The sequence below is a fragment of the Aptenodytes patagonicus genome, chromosome 11, assembly GCF_965638725.1.
Source record: "Aptenodytes patagonicus chromosome 11, bAptPat1.pri.cur, whole genome shotgun sequence".
NCBI classification, from domain to species: domain Eukaryota; kingdom Metazoa; phylum Chordata; class Aves; order Sphenisciformes; family Spheniscidae; genus Aptenodytes; species Aptenodytes patagonicus.
The window spans coordinates 11403268-11418346 of NC_134959.1; the positions used below are offsets into that span (position 1 = coordinate 11403268).

Sequence of the window (15079 nt, forward strand, 5' to 3'; positions counted from 1 at the left end):
GCGCCTGTGAGGATCAGGTCCTAGCACTGTGGGGGGGCAGGGGGCCTGGTACTGCGGAGCAGCCCCTGGGGCTGAGGGCTCGACACTGTGGGGGACCCTCTGGGGTGGGGGTCTAGCACCATGGAGGGCGTAGTGGGGTGGGCGCCTGGCACTGCAGAGGGCCCGTGGCGCTGAGGGCCTGGCAGGAGCCCCGTGGGCCGCACAGCGGCTCTCCCCAGGGCTGGCCGGCAGGGCGGGATCGGCTGTGCAGGATAGGTGGGTGAGTGGAGGCAGGTGTGCCTGGGGGTGCGTTGGGTGTGCCGCTCAGTTTGAGGTAAAAACTCTTTGTGTGAGCAGGTGGAGGAGCTGCAGGCCAGGGGACTGGTGCTAACTGTAACTCCCAGCAACTTGCACGCGTGAGCGGCATGAGGTGTCTGGGGAGCTGCTTGGAGAGTGTGGTCCTCTGAGAGGTAGGAAGTGGTGGTGTTTCTAATTAGTGCCTGTGTGGTAGCCTAATCTGTGTTATGGGACTCTCATGAGTATTGTAGCAACAAAGGTATATTTTAGGGTTCAGTTAATTAAAAATGACTTACAAATCTGCCTAGGTCCTATGTTGCACTTAACTAAACTCTGCTGCTGTGGCTGTACCACAGAAGAAATATACCATATTTATAGAGTTACAGCAGTAGTTTGACTAACCTCCTGTAGAGCTCTTTCTCTGCTCATTTCAGTCATTCTTCATTGGATACTAAATGCTTGCTCTCCTCCTTCTGCCAGTTGAACTAGTTGTAGTGGGGAGGGTAGGACTGATATCTGCTTTTAGCCATCTCAGTAGAAGAGCACCTCCCTAGATCCCTGGGAAGAGTAACAGTGCTGATTTCTGCTGCAGGTCTTGCTCTCAGGGAGTGAGTTACACTGCTATTGTAACTGCACTTGGTTGTAGGACTAAAGTTTGTAGCAGGCTTAGGGTTTTGGATATGCCTACATGCTGGGATAAAGTTTTGTCAGAAGTGCTCAGGAGAAATGATAAGATGATATGAATTAGCTTCTGATTTCATTTTATAGTAAGTAAATTTTGTTTTTTTCTGGGGCTAATTTCAAGTACTTATGGAAGTGTCTAATATGTGTTTTGTTTAGCTATATAGATACATATTTTATATAAACTCAGTATCAGCAAGGCACTTAAATACATGTTTGTACTGAGGATGTGCCTGACTTGTTTGCAGTAGTGTGGTTCAGGCAAATAACTTGATTAAAAAGGCCTGATTTTTATATACAAGTATGTGCGTATATATGTTAATTTTGGAGTTAATTCCTTTTTGAGACTGATAATAAAGGAGAAGGTCTCTCCCAACAGGCTAAATTGAAAGGAAATAATCTAGGAGTTGGATTCAGTATGTATAGTGACTGAATAAATCTACCCATCTAGATATCTGTAAGCTCTAGAGTTTCACACTGCATTGCAAAGCATGGCAAGCTTTTCTCAACTGTTGTTTTTTTTCTCCCCCCCCCCCCTTTTTTTTTTTTCTTCAAGGAATACTGTGCCAACACTGCTGACACTTGGCTTCCCAGAAATAGATGTTTAATTCAAGTGTTTGAATCCTGAAATCATGTTACAATTTCTTAAATTCTTTGCGGCCTATACAAATTAACAGAGTAGTAAGTAAAATTCTGTTTGATGAAGAGAAATACTGCATTCCTAGGATAGAAAATACGCAGTATAGGAAATTACTAGTTAGTTCTAAGAAAACGTTGGCATAAACTCCTTAAATGGGATAATAAGCACTTTAATATTTCGCTTTTATCAAAAAATGTTCCAAACAGTACTTTATCTTGAGTTTTTTTTACTTTTCTTCTATAAATAAAAAAAAAATTTAATTCTCTTTGTTGAAGAACATAGCCAAAAATATCTGTTCCTAAGTACAGATATCTGGGAAAGCTTGCCAATCTGCAGTTGATGTTTGGAAGCAAAGCATGATCTTTCTTGAGCATTTTTGAGGAAAAGGATTAATCATGCAAGATTACTTTACATTATTTTGAGAACAGTTACTGATTGTTTAAAAAAAACCACTGAGTGCTTCTATCTCATTTCACAAATGCCTCTTATGAAGATTGTCTCTGATTGTGGAAGATGATTTGTGGTCTTAGGAATTGAATTCCTTGGCCATCTACTTGCGTAGCTTAAAAAATCTTCAGTCTGAGGAAAGCACCAAAAGTGCTTGTCTTGATATCTAGATCCTCGGTCTCTGTATGCTGTGTAGAATAATTTTGTGAAAAAGGCTGACAGTATCAGGATAGAATAATTTTGTGAAAATGCTGATGTTTTCAGGGACAACTGCTTGCCTCTGCATGACTTGCAAATGCTGATCCTCTTACAGATTTGATGACTCTCTTAACATGGGCAAAAGCAAGCAAACAGAAAAACCCCTGATGGTATTTAACAGTGCAGTTAGCAGAACAGTGCTTGTAGTGTTCTAGGACTCCTACCTCTCATTATCTCCTTACTTGAAAAACATTGTATTGGTTCAAGAGCGTGTACAGGGCTGTAGTTAACTATGTTTATTGGACAAATTGAGTTGTCACAAGCTGCATACAAGAGTATTTCATCCTTTTCGGAGCAACTGGGGAAGCAATAACTTTAGGACCAAAGCTCACTGGCAGCTCTGCTCAAAGCAGAGCTGCTGCAATTAAAATATAGGAAGCTTTTAATAAAAACTAATTGGGTGTGTGTGTGAAACTGTACATGCCTATTTATTGGTGAGAATTATAGCACACTTGCTGCATTCTATGCATATAACAGTTCTTAGCTCTTCTGTTCACGTGCTATGTCCATCCTGTAACTTAAAACTCTTTGCTGTAATAGCTCCATTAAGAAATCAAGGGAGGCATTACTTAAAGAAGGAAGACCAAAGCCAATCTTACATGGATATCTGGTGATATAGTGGATATTTTCTTTCTCAAATTCAGAACTTGTATGAACCAAGTTCTGGCCTCTGTTCATCTACAGTAAACTTGGTCATGCAATTTAATGTGGGTGTTTTGTGGTGCCTGATAGTTATGCTAATAGAGTGCTAACTTTGTTATATTTAATGTTTACAGTGAGAATAGCAAAACATAATAGCTGTGGCTTTATTGTGTTGGAGATTTTTAGTATGTTATTTATAGATCTGAAACCTACAAGATATGATATAAAAGCCTTCAATATGAAAAATGTTACATTTCTGAGCAGACAGTGAGAAAATTGCCTTTTAGAGGTCAAAACTCCCAGTGCCTCTGGCAACATGGCCTTGATGTCATTTGACAGGGTGGAAACACAGCCCTTCATGGGAATAAACAGCCAATACCTGCATGATTCATTTTGTTAGGAGGGTTCTCCCATTGTTGCTAGGCGATATTTGCTAGGTGGAGTTAAAAAAAAAAAACCAACCCCCCCCCCAACCAACCAACAAAAAACCCAAAACCCAACCACTGTCTCCTCAGAATAATACTTCTTGTAGGTTGTCTTGCTATTGATACTGATTTTTATTTGTTGTTTTTTTTAATTAGGTGGTAATTTCTCCTTTCTGCAGAATTAATAGGAGAAGCATCAACTGAATCCCAATAGATACCTTCCCTTCTGAGAGGCAGGGAGGGGAAGAGGCGGGAAAGGGTTGTCACCTGGTTAGCGGAAGGTTTCCTTTCTGTTTTCCTCCCTCTGTACCTTCTTAGAGCTGTCTGTTTGGAAATGCTCAGCTGTGTTGTGATGTGCAATTCTTAGAGAAGAAACACGGCAGAGACCAGCAGACATTCATTTGAAATGATTTTCATTCACTGCATTCTGGAATGGACTTGAAAGCAGGTCTCAGAGGCAACTTGTATGTACCAGTTTGTCTTACATATTTATTTATGACAGACTTGAATCTTCAGGATGGTATTCTATCAAGTGACATACCCACTCAGTGTGATGTGTGTCTAAAAATAGGTCATTGTCAAAGGACAGGAAAGGAATTGTATAAACTTATAAACTAAACCATTGCAGTCTAGTATGATGGCACACTAGCACACTCTGAAGCTGAGGTAATGCTGTGTTCAAGATTATAGTTTTCCATGGATTATTTTTCTAGAATGATATATTAGCATTGCATTTATTGAACTAGGAGAAGGCTGGTTGCAGACTCTAAAGATAGCTAATGCTAATGGGTTACTCCTGACACAGCAGTTTGAAAATAGTTCTCAAAGTGAAACAAACCAGAGGTCATCTCAGAAGGTAGCAGGGTTGGACCAAACTTAAAATATCACTGATTTAAAATAACTCACTTTTCATCTGTTAAATCATACCATAAAGCATTTATTTAATGCTGGGATCTAGGCATTTGGGTTTGAAAATAATGTTCCTGCTTTGTGCATTTAGCCAATGTGAACGGAATTCTTTCTTTTTTCTAGAGTAAGTATTGGCAGGCCTGAAAAATAAAACCACTAAGAAATGACCCTGTTTAAAAACAGGGCATCAGGAAAGGGATTTTTGTCATCTTAAATAACCTGTTGATGCATACAAATGTGTGTTTTTCGGACTGTAACGAAGCAATGCATTTTTTTCTGGTTATGACAGTGTAAGCACTACTATATAAATAAGGCCTGGAACTTAGCTATGCAAGTAATGCATGTTTTGGTGTTTAACTGCAATGTTGTTACTGCAAACCAAATAGAGGGACTAATATTTAATTAAGGAGAGTCTGTGGAAGTGGTCAGTAAAGGAACAAATAGATCTGTGTAGAGGGTTATATTAGTAGGGTTTGAAGTTACCAGGTAAAGGGGTAGGCAAGAAATAAAGGGGAAGTGTGACACCTGGTGGCAAGATGGTATCAGGAGCAAGAGATCTGTTAATGATAAATGGGCTTATTTGACATCAAAATGCATTACGTGATGTTTGAAAACATGTATACCACTGCTGGAGATGAAACCAGGATGAATGACTTATCTTGTGATCTCATAGTTCATATTGTCCAAACCAGTAAATGCGGCAAGCCGATTATATTCTTAATAACTAGTGATGTCTTCTAAGATACTTAACAACATAAGCTTTCTTTAGTAGCTTCCCCAAACCCTTAATCTACACTAAAAATAAATTAATATGGTACAGGCTTAACTACCTTTGAAGATCCAAGTAATTTTTCAAAAAAAATTCATCATAACTACTTCGATGACATATTCTAGCACTTTTTTTGAAGCTTGAGTTCTTTATTGAGTCTTCTGTAATACTACTTCCAGGTACAAGTCCCAAATTACCAGGACTGTCTGCTGCTGCATAGCCCTGCTTGCTGATCTGGGAGATACTGGTCTGATACTGACTTGGAGATGCAATTGCAGGAGCCTAGCATTAGAGCCCCTGTTTGGTTTCTGTTCCCTTACAGCTGGTTGGATACCGTGAGCATGTTCTTCTGCAGGGTGCGGGAATACCGTAATATTGCACGCATGAGGGAGGAGAAAAAGGGGAAGAACTCTGTAGAAGAGGAGGGAGGGAAAAGTGGAGATACCTTTTGCTTGGTGTCAAATTGCTAGAGTTAGAACTTGCTGTCCTTCAGCCAGTAGAACGTGCATGAAATCAGGGTGGGCTCAGAGCTGCAGAGATCTTGCTTTATTATATTTATTTCCAAAGTGTTACACTATGTTGTAGAAAAACAGTCTGCATTTCATTGGAAAACCTTTGTATTAAGGATGTTCAGGAAGCTCCTAGCTCAGCTGAGAGGCACAGGGGAAAGAAAATAAGAAAATTCATCTTAATCTTTCAGCTCTACTTTAAAATGTCTGATTCTTCTGAGGTTTCAATCCATATGGTATTGATCATCCCATGTCACAGATTTTTTTTTTTCTATGTTATGACTTTGCTACTGAAAGATTGCTTTATCCTAACTGTAGTACAAGTTCAATCACAATTCTGCTTTGTAGTTCAGGCTCATCTCCTGTGCATAACTGCCCCCCACCCCAATTGTGGGATTTTCCACTTCATCAAAAGGCAATAGGTTTTGAGCTTGTCTTGTTCCTTACGCATTTTTTTTTTCTATTTTTAATGTTAGCATATCACTTGCTAGAACAATATTTTATAAGAGTTCTGTATCGCTATTGGCAGTGACTTTTTCTTGCTTTGGGGGCAGACTCCATCTGCAAGTTTTTGCCTGCTTGCTCAGAAATAACGCTTTTTTGGGAATCGGCCAGTTCAAGCAGGGAAACTAGTTAGTAAATACCTAAAACCACAAATCTAGCATTTCAGTCATTCAGTCGCAGCTGGAATGGAGCAATACTGAAATGGGATAGACCCATCTGAGGTGGCTGGCTTCTTGGTCAGCCACACCGAGCATTTAACATCAGCATGAGTGAGTAACCTGTTCCTTCAGGTCACTTGATTGTTAGAGTCACAAACTGGGTGATATTGATGAACTGTGATGTTTTAGTACCGTGACGAATAAAATACATTGTTTACTCCACAGAGCGAACTGTTCTGCTGTGCTAGCAGAACTGAAATGAGCTTTTGCTAATCTGAATGGGTTTGAGTGGAAGAAGGCCTATGGTAAAGAGTTTGCTTGTACGCTCTAATGCAGTTTAGTTCAGTGTTGAACACTTCCTTCCCAATCTACCTCCTCCTCATCAGTGTGGCAGTAATTACCCTTTTCTGTCTGTGTTTGCTGGGATAGATTGTGTAGGCACTCTCATACTTGTGGAACCGCATCAGTTAAAATCAGTTAAACTCCCCGTTACTGTACTGTCATATGAAGACTGGATACAGGGCAAGCTTCAGTTTCTTCATGAGATGCTTGGTTTACGTTTTATCGGGTGGGAAGGAAACAAACCTTGTGCTTTCCTTCAGGGAACATAGTTATATCAGTCAATAGCTTTCTAAAGATTATTGTGGGGTGTATAGATAGAGAAACGATCCTATTAAAAAGGGGCAGATGCTCTAGTTTAACTGTTTTGGAAAACTAAGTGAGAAACACAATTTATAGTGAAGTTGAGGCCTGATTATTTTAAAAGATCTCTAGACCTAACCTGAAAAAAAACAAAACAGAAGTTCTGATTGACCTGAGAGCAGGACTGACAAGTTTTGGTTCTCAGCTCTGTGTTGGTGAGGAGACAATTCTCCTCCTTATTAAATTATAACTGGTGATGGTACTGAGCTTGTGCTAGCATAAGGTACTTTCTTAACTGCAAATGTAAATGTAAAAAATCTTAAATGTAAATGTAAAAAGCTTGAAAATACCTTGAGTTCAGTGAATGGACTTCCTTCTGTAGTATACTCTTACAATTATAAGCCCTTCATTTTTGCTCAGAGCATCTACTTAGATATCATAAAGTGAAAATAATGTCACTAAATGAGGAAAAAATGAACATATTGCCTTGGAGAGAAACAAAATGGGGAGGGGGATTGAGGAGGGGAACAGTACAGAATAGTATTTGCTGCACTCTTGTGGACACCAGGAGAAAAATGTCCTTTGTTTTTCTGAGAATAACTTAAAAATGTGTTTGTATCAATGTTGCAGCTTCTTAGTAACAATTTTAAATTTTTGACCATGCAGATATGATATACAGCCTTTGAGAAGGCTGATAGCTTGCATTTGTGCATCTTGGTCTCCATTACTGGTACTGATGACTGGGTGTATGTTGTACTGATGACTGTAGCTGTTCTGGTAGCGTAAGCTGGGGGAAGAGGAGGAAGGGTTCCTTGAGAACCTGTTGCAAAAAAAAAAAAATTTCTGATGGAAGGCAAAAGTTAGTGAAAGTAGAATATGAAACTTGCTTATGGAAATATACCACTGGATGCCACTGTTGCTTCATGGAATGTCATACTAAAATAACATCGGCTCTGCTTATTTGAAAAATTCTGCTTTTCCTTCACTCTCATCTTCTTAGTTCTTTATTACTTTAATCTTTGTTCATATCTAAAGGAAAGGAGAAATCATGCCCCACTTATTCTTTCCAGCAACATGGTGATATGGGAACCATATCACCTAGCTTTTCATAGGAAAGAAAAGGGAATGACACAAAGTTTTGTCCTTTTTTTTTTTTTTCCCCTTCTAAGGTAAAATCTTCTTGAAAAGAAGAAAGGTTCAGATGAAAGAGCAGCCAATTTTGCTTGTAAATAAATTCCTTCTCTCTGGCTCTGAATCCTGTGTTAATCACAACTAGATTTGGATACTGAGCCTTTATTCCTGTTTTAATGTCATCCTAGAGAGCAGAGCAGAATGTCACTTTCACAAATGCCTGTTTATTTCCTTTCCCAAGTGTTGGGCATTTTGTACTTGAAAGAATGTTTTTTGCTTGTTACAATTTTTTCCTCCTTGGGGGAAGCAAGGAGGGTGAAGGTCATCAGGTGAATTTTTGATGTCTGTTGCTTGTTTTCACAGGCTCATTTGTAATCACCTGATTAACAACTCTGGGACTTTTCTCTAAGTCATACAGTAGGGTTTTTGTATTTTGGCTTTTTTGACTGAAGCAACCCCCAAAATTTAATTTAATTAAATTAAAAGAAATCAAAATACCAAAATCTGAAGCCTAATTTTCAGGTGGCTTGGTTTTTGTATTCTGTGTGCACCTAATTCCTATGCTTTCCTATGGGAGAAGAGGGGAAAAAAAAAAAATGCTGGGGGAAAAAAACTGAGACACGAGCTTTTTCTAGTGTCATGGCGGTGTATACAGCCTGCTAGCCTGGCTTCTTCAGAGACAGGGACCACCTTCTGCTGTGTGCCTGCTTAATTGGGTAAGCCCTAAATATTGTTGGTTCCATAAAGCGCTAGCCTAATTAATGACAGTAGAAATGTGGAGAAAAGGCAAACACAATGGAAACGATCTGTTGAGAGGACTCTGAAGGAAAAAGAAGCAATAACCATGTATCCCTGAGAAAGCATGTTTGTTCTCTCTCTGCAAGCTGGGCGGGAGAAGGCAGACAGCAGGGCTTCAGCCCGGAGGCCTCAGCAGTGCCATGGAAACAGCACAGGAGCACCACATCCCTCCGGCTCTCCAGGCCTTGTGGCTCTACTGCGGATTTAGAGGCAGCAGCACCCACGCAACCTGTGTGGGGCTGCAGTAGGGGGAAGGTTAAAATATAGGTCTGTTCTGCTGCTTCATGACTGGTTTATACGGCAAATTAAGGGAGAGGAGAAGAAACAAGTAAATGTACTAAGTTTATTGTCAAAGATGAAGCGGCAGCTGCAGCACAATCCCCTGTGCTGGATGTCAGACAGCAGAATGCAGTTTAATTATGCTACTGTTCACTGATAACTCTCCTCTCTCTTCTGGAACCTGGGCTGAAGTTTTGCCTGGATTAGATGTTGTAATCTAAGTTTTCCAGTGATCGGGACTGGACGCTGATATTACATCATTGTAGGTACTGAAGGGAAGCCTGCCAGCAGAGCTGCTGCTGTTGTTGATGCTGCATAAACTTGTAGCGGTGACCCAGATAACATTGTGACTGACACAGTAAGTTACAGTGTCAGGAGAAATAAATGTCTCCTGCAGCCCCTCACAGAGCTCCAGCTGTGCCATGGTACCTGCCCTTAAGCCCCATCTACCCAAGAAAGTGACCCACCCCTGATGGGCTGTGGTACATGCCAGGCTTTGCTCAGTTATGAACTAGTTGTATATGTGGGTTCAGAAAATACACAGTGCTTGCAATTATTTGGAAGTTATGGTAATTTAGTGTACTTATTAAAGGACCCCTCCAAAATGGTTGCATGGGCTCTGCCATGTCTGTTGAGAATTCCTAGCAGTCATCTAAGTGTGACAGCTCTCTAGAGAGCACTTTAGTGCTCTCTCCCCTTAACCACCATCCTCTGCTCTGTTCCTACTTCTGGGCTAGACTTGGGAGAGGGCTAGTGTTTAAATTATCTCTCATGTAGGTCTGCAGTCAGCTATGTGTTCATCTCATCTCTGTCCTGAGGTTGAAATCACAAGTTCTCATTCATATTATGCCATGCAAAGAGAAGGTTCTCCCTGTTCTTACTGGCTTGCAGTAGGATTGGTTTCATTGCTGAAGAATACCAAGTGGCTATGCTGTGGCTTGATGTTGCGGGCTTGCTCAAACAATAAAATGTGAGGTACAGCAAGATGAAAGAAGCAGACATCTTGCTGGTATCTTTGGACAACAGACTAAATAGAATATCACTACCTTTTGTGGTCTGCAGCTGTCAGAGAAAAATAGCTAAATGACATTTGACTTTTGTACATGAAGGCCTGGGCTTTTATATATAGCGTAAACTGGTGAAAAGTGAGTAAGATGGAACAGAGCAGGATTCAAGCCTGGGTTCTTGGGAGGTTGTGGTGAGATTAGCTACCTACCTAATGTAGAGGGCAAAGCCAGAGAAGGATTAAAAAAGCATGGCATACAAATGAAATACTTAAGCTGCTGTCTCTCTTTTTCCCAGAGTTTATGGGGGGAAATGTCCTTCACCCCTTGTTCATTTTAGAGTGAGCAGATGCAGAAGACCACTGCTGAACACTGTCCCCAGGCTTCCTCTTTACTGGCATGTGTGTGTGTGTATATATATATATATATATATATATATATATATATATATATATACACACACACACAAAGATCAGGAATGCTTCCACAGTCTTGAGCTCCTTTTGAGTGTTCTTTAAGTGTACAGAATTCAGTCCCTACTGCATCAGGAACCTTTTGAAGATAACAATTACTGATTCATAGCTGTGACATCTTTTGTCAACTGGAAACCTTGTACATGTATGCAGTAAACCCCACTGCCAGAAATGGCAAAGAAAGGTTCTATCTTTTACAAGAAGCAGTAGACAAAGAGTAAATGTGTTTTGGAGCAGAGGTTGTGAGTGCTTCTCCATGCCACAGGCATTGTCAGGGCTGTGCATATGGCTCTGTATGTGTGTTTATAGCCATGAATTATTACGAAGCAGAAACCAATTGTTTTCATGCCATGTAAGCCTCTGCTTGCTTATCTATTTGAAAGCAGCAACTCATTCTTTTTGCTTTATTTGTAACCTTCACAATTTAATGTTTGTATAAATCTTAAAGGTGACATCTTCACAATGTAGGTCTTCACTCTACAGTCCTTGTCTTTCATCCTGCTGCAGTATGTTAAAAATGTGAGCATAATTGCAGCCTCCTCTTCTATGGGGGTGGTCTTTGTAAATTTATCTGACCTCTTAGGGGATGTTGCGTTCTCTGGCTGCTGGTATATGGAAAGTGCATTGGTACAAAATTATTTAACTCTTCCAATTGGTGCTGGATATCCGTGGTTATTCACTGCAAGTCTCTTCAAACTCTCAGAGGAGATTTTTCAACAGCTCCTAGCTCATAAGGAACAGCTTCCCCCGTGATAACCCTGCAGCCATTCATTTTGTTCCTTCAAGCTTCTGTCTCTGTCGCTAACCTAGTCATTAGACCAATTATTATTTAACTGATTGTGAATTCTGGTTTGGACTCTTTGCTTTTGTAGTGAGTAATTAGAGAAGGCATTTTCCCTATCGATTTGTGCTATTCGTGGAAATGCTATCACTTACAGAAGATACAGAATAGACATTTGTAGGTTTTTTTTTTTAAGTGATTGAGTAAAAGTCCATGGGAAAGGTGAAGATCCTAGCTGACTTCTAGAAACCTTGCCCTGTTGGCCTTGCTATGTACTAAATGTTTAGGGATTTGGTGCTGGTGTTTTACAACATGTTTATGTTCCCCAAGGATGTGTGTGGCTTTTTTTCTCTCCTATTCTCCAATGTTGTGAAGTTAAGCTTGTGCTATTTCTATTCTAGATAGGACAATATTTAAACAGTGCGTGAAAACATTCCTATATTATAAAATATTTTGAGACTGAAGTCTACAGGTGACTCTGAGATCAGGGCAGCAGGTAGCGGAAAGACTGCATCATTAACAAAGAATATTTTTATTTTCTGAAATAGTGTAGTCATAGAAGCGTAAATTTTAAAGCTGTCCAACAACATTAGTTCTTTGATTAAAAGACGCAAAAGATTAAATTCTTCATTCAGTTAGTGTGTAGGCTTTCCTGAACTTTCTGGGAGCTGGAGCAAAGGTAATAGCTGAGGGTCAAGGGGAGAAGACTGCCTGGCTGGTCATTAATCTTAGTTTGCCTGTGGAATATAGCTGTGAAGTTTTTTTCTCTTTTTTTTTTTTTTTGTTTTCCCCCCTCCTTAAACAAGAAAACTGTAGGTTTTGCTCAAGTCTGACTTTAGAGTAATTGAGGAGAAATAAGGAATGATGAAAATTGGGTCTTTCAGGTGGTTTTTTTTGGCTGGTTGGTTTTCTTTTTTACAAGAAAACTTGGGGGAGCAGGAAGGCTTGCTGTGATTCAAACCAGTTGAATTTCAGAAGAGGGTAAAGACTTAGTGAAACTGCCAGTCTTTGTGCAGGTCTGAAAGTATGTTTACTGGAAGAAGGGTTGTGAGAGGGACAGGTAATGCCTGATAACTTCCATGTAGCTACTGCAGGTTACAAGTACCTCTGAACATGAAGGTGTCTGGATTTCAATATAAGCAGCCCAAGAACGTTCCAAAATTTGTCACTAATTCTGTGCTTTCTGTGCTAGTGACTTGTTCTGTTTTGTTGCTCGTACCCCAGCTAGTTTTCTTAAAGTTGGAATGAGAGTGATTGCAATTGTAAGAGAGAGCAGCACAAGAAATGTAGGCAGTGCTTAGAGAAAGGTAGGAAAGATTTACTGTGTCCATTTCTATTGAATGCTTTGTCAATCAATCTTCTTATTTATTAGGTGGGGTGTTGAGCGCATAAAATATCCTAAGGGTCTAGCTACATTATTTTTGGAAAGTAAAAGACCTTACAATATGAAAGTAAGTTGCATTACTATAATTTCATTCAAAGTACTTAATGATCTGAGATAAGAGAGAATGCAAAAGGGCCAAGTGTTGCCCTAAATACTATCAGAACTGCAGCTCTGTGTAGAGAAGTACACATTTTGAATTGGTAAAAAGGAGTTGTATTAATTACATGGCATGCCATGCTACACATGAACACCATTAAAAAGTCAGCCTTTAAATCTTAAAACCCTTCCAGTTCCTACCATCCTCATTATTAACATCCATATTCTACATTAATGCTGCTGGCAAGAGGTGAAAGCCATCCAGGGTGAAAAGAAATTAGTTTCATTTTTCAGTAATTATGGGGAAAACCCTGTTCACTGGCTTTAGTCACCCTCTCAAGTTTTTCTAGTGCTTCTGGTTAAAAAGATCCTGATCCTATGGTGTTTTGCTAATGATCAACAGTTTTAGAAATGACATTTTCCAGCTGCACAGCCTCTATTACTGGGACAATTTTTCCCTCTTGGGCAGCTACCAGATCTTTCAAAACCACTGGGAAAGCTTATGAAGGGTAAGGTTTTCTTCCCCTCTTTCTTCTTAAACGTGGTATCACTATTGCTTGACATGCAAACTAATGTTTCCAGTTTTCAAAGGAAAAGGCCACCTCCTCCAAGACAGATATCTAAACAATCTATGGCTGAGAGGAAACAAATAGTTATTAGTATCACAACTAGGTAAAGGAAGAGACACTGAAGAGTTATGGCAAGAATTAAGTGGAAATGACAGGACAGCATGCTAAGGTAGTAGCTGTCTTACAATGTGGTAAGTTCTATATGGATAAATAAAATATCATCATTTGTCAGGTGCATTTTCCTGTTCTTATTTCAGATGGGCCTTTTGCTTCATAAGGTTGAATGACAGAGGAGTAGAAGACTGCAGTAGGAAGATGGTAATGCATTTTGAGAGATGTATCCTGGAGGACTGAGTAGGTACCTCTTATTGAGAAATATGAAGGTTTGGTTTGTTCTTCTTTCTCACCATTCTAAACTGGATTTATGTGGTACTTGAAAACATCAGCGGTCAAACACAGAGCTGACTACTAGGTGACTTTCTACTGGAGTGTACCGTGTCGCTATTGTGGTTAATTGCCCATACTTTTAATCTGTCTCATATGAAGTGTTGATTCTCAAGTTATGAAAAGCTCTGACAGACTTCCCATGCATCCATTTACAGTGTCTTGCAAAGGATTAATGACAGTTCAGGTCTGAGCAATAGCTTGGATACTAAATTTGTGTGACCATTTTCTTAATTATAATAAATTCATTGTTCAAGTGGCCTTGCACCATCTGTGGCCATTTGCAAAACTTCTGACACTTTCACTGACATTCTGTGTGAAATGCTGTGTGATGTATAAGAACTGCTGTACTTGGGGGGGCATGCGGGGGACAGTGACACTTATTTAGAGTGATATTCTGGCCATAGAGAAACAAGTAGTTTCTTGCTGGGATGGCTTTTGCCTTGATGCCCCTAGATAAGTTTGAAACTTTTTTTGATCTTGGACAAACTTCAGTGTGACAATTTCTGTATTTGAAGAACTAATTGAGCTGCTTACGTTTTTATTACATTATCAATTCTACTTCAAATGATCCTGGCTGTAGTAACTTGGTCTTTGAAGCAGTTCAGCATTCTGTGATTGAGAGGTACTTAAGCTTCTTGTGCTTAGTATTGTACTTCTAAATGAAGGCAGCATCTTCTTTCATTCACTTCTTTCTGAAAGAACAGACTGTATTTAAAAAAAAAAAAAATTGCTTTTCTTGGATAATAGGTCTATTAAGTACCTGCAGCATGAAGTGTCATAAATTAAATACTTTTGGTTAAGGAATTTAATTAGATCTTAAAATCTTTCTTTTTCCACCAAGATACCCTATCTTCCCCAAAACTGGAATATGGGAGTCTGCGGATACTAAAACTGCAGCAAGATGTTTTACATTAATAGTTTATACCTTTCTGTCACCAGATCACCTATGTAATAAAATGTCCTTATTCTTTAAGGCTACAGGCAGGCAGTAGGATGCAAAAGAAATATACTGGGACAAGCTACATAAGACTTCCCATAGAACATCAGAATTGTTCTTCTACTGAGTATGAAATCTTGCCTTTGGCACTAAGCTATATTGAATGCTTCAGAAGGGAATGAAAAGCAAAACCTTTCTCTAAGCAGAAAGGTAACTTTGAATGCAAAGCTGGTATATGTGGATTTCTACCTCTTCTCCATTTTGTGCTTTGATTTACTTTGCTTTTGTCTTGACTGGCTGCGCTACAATTCTGTTAGTTT

General features: G+C 39.6%; 1 protein-coding gene across 1 annotated transcript in view; it reads right to left on the reverse strand.

The window, feature by feature from the left end:
* The window catches only part of KCTD15 (potassium channel tetramerization domain containing 15), a 230773-nt gene that overhangs the window by 56360 nt on the left and 159334 nt on the right, over positions 1–15079 (reverse strand). The window lies entirely within an intron of this gene.